Source organism: Schistocerca americana, chromosome 1 (assembly GCF_021461395.2).
Source record: "Schistocerca americana isolate TAMUIC-IGC-003095 chromosome 1, iqSchAmer2.1, whole genome shotgun sequence".
NCBI lineage: Eukaryota > Metazoa > Arthropoda > Insecta > Orthoptera > Acrididae > Schistocerca > Schistocerca americana.
Genome location: NC_060119.1, coordinates 574,855,873 through 574,858,247, shown reverse-complemented (window position 1 = coordinate 574,858,247; position 2,375 = coordinate 574,855,873). Strand labels below are relative to the sequence as shown.

Sequence of the window (2,375 nt, the reverse complement as noted above, 5' to 3'; positions counted from 1 at the left end):
TTCGAATGGTCGGCGCAAGTGAGAATGGGTTACGACATTAATGGTGCTCTGTATAGTGGTCCTTACTTGTGATGGTCTGACGCGGTAGGCCGGAACCACGACGACGAATATGTTTGTCCTCCCCTTCCCATTATGTCCATTAGGCGGCCACTGTCACATCCGAATGCCCCACAAATCTGGATACTGCACGATTCAGTAAGTCGACATAATGAAAATCCAGCCGCGCGCGAATAGTCGAGCGGTCTGAGGCGCTGCAGTCGGGGACTTTGCGGCTGGTCCCGGTCGAGGTTCGAGTCCTCCCTCGGGTATGAGTGTGTGTGTGTGTTTGACCTTAGGATAATTTGGGTTAAGTGGTGTATAAGCTTAGGGACTGATGTCCGTAGCAGTTAAGTCCCATAAGAGTTCACACACATTTGAACATTTTTTTGAAAATCCACAATTAGGCCTCTTTCAAATTCTGCCAGTCGCTGATAACGCTGCCTCACTTTAGTATGTAACATCCCCCTGTCCTTCAGTGGTCACTCAACGTCTGAAGCTAAAAATAAATGTAGTGTGACTAGGGCCTCCTGTCGGGTAGACTGTTCACCGGGTGCAAGTCTTTCGACTTGACGCCATTTCGGCGACTTGAGCGTCGATGGAGCTGAAATGATGATGAGTAGGACAACACAACACCCAGTTCCTGAACGGAGAAAACCTCCGACCCTGACGGGAATCGAACCCGGGCCCTTAGGAATGACATTCTGTCACGCTAACTCCTTTTTTTTAAATCTAATTTTGTTCTATATTGTTCGTTGAATTTGTTCTGGGCGGACCTGTGATGACACCCATTTAGTTTCTTCGTTGATCCATTCACTCAGTTTTTTGTAACAGAGGGTAGCTAACCCTCTGACCGAACACGCTGAGCTACCGTACTGGCAACCACTCAGCTACCGGAGGTGGACAACATCTGACGCTGTCCGCGCCACGTATACACATGTTCGAGGCCTGGTAACAACACTAAACACGAGCAACACTAATGCACCACAGTGGCCATTCAACCGGTCACAATAATTGAAACTCTACTAACTTATAACCGACCCATTCCTCTTTGAAAAACGCTGGTGTCTATAAGTTTTTTTGCTACACTTGCTCTTCTTACTAAAGTAAACTAAACTAAACTCCTCCTAAACAGGCCATGAATCCCCAAAGGCACCGGTCGGCCGCCGTGTCTTCCTCAGACCACAGGCGTCACTGGATGCGAATATGGAGGGGCATGTGGTCAGCACACCGCACCGCTCTCCCGGCCGTATGTCAGTTTCCGAGACCGGAGCCACTACGTCTCAATCAAGTAGTTCCTCTGTTTGCCTCACAAGGGCTGAGTGCATCCCGCTTGCCAACAGCGCTCGGCAGACCGAATGGTCCCCCATCCAAGTGCTAGCCCAGCCCGACAGCGCTTAACTTCGGTGATCTGACGGTAACCGGTGTTCCCACTGCGGCAAGGCCGTTGGCGCTCTTCTTACTGCATAGGACAAACAGGACGTGCCTTTACAGTCAAATACAAAGAACATCTTTGAAGAAAAAATGGCTCTAGCATACTAAATTCGTCTTATGCCGACCACCTCCTGATTACGGGTCACGCGCCTAAGGCTGTTCACGATATCATCATTTAGCACACTGAGAAGAGAGGGTGTAGAGATTCTCGAAGAATTAGAAATTTTTAAACATCTTTCTCGAAATGATGGCCTAATTCTGAATGAGTAGCTACATTTACGTAATAAAAGCGTCCTCAACGGTATAAAGCCGTTACTTGATATTTGATTTCGCGTTGCCTCGTGGAGTTACGGAAATATTTTTAATATCTAACTCAATTAATAAATTTTGTTCATTAAATGGTTTATGTTAGCTACATTTCATGTTATACCGTTTTTATACTAGCTGACATCGAAATAAGAGTCCAAGGAATAGAAAAGCAACTGAAATCACTCAACAGAGGGAAGTCCACTGGACCTGACGGGATACCAATTCGACTCTTCACCGAGTACGCGAAACAACTTGCCCCCGTTCTAACAGCCGTGTACGGCAAATCTCTAGAGGAACGGAAGGTTCCAAATGATTGGAAAAGAGCACATGTGGTTCCAGTCTTCAAGAAGGGTCGTCGAGCAGATGCGCAAAACTATAGGCCTACATCTCTGACACCGATCTGTTGTAGAATTTTAGAACATGTTTTTTGCTCGAGTATCATGTCATTTCTGGAAACCCAGAATCTACTCTGTAGGAATCAATATGGATTGCGGAAACAACGATCGTGTGAGACCCAACTCACTTTATTTTTCATGAGACCCAGAAAATATTACATGCCATTTTCCTTGACTTCCGGAAGGCGTTCGATACAGTTC

At 46.6% G+C, this 2,375-nt stretch overlaps 1 pseudogene; it reads right to left on the bottom strand.

Annotated features, from left to right (window-relative positions):
* Positions 1–1,370: 1,370 nt before the first annotated feature.
* Positions 1,371–1,488, bottom strand: LOC124561335 (annotated as a pseudogene).
* Between the last annotated feature and the right edge of the window lie 887 nt (positions 1,489–2,375).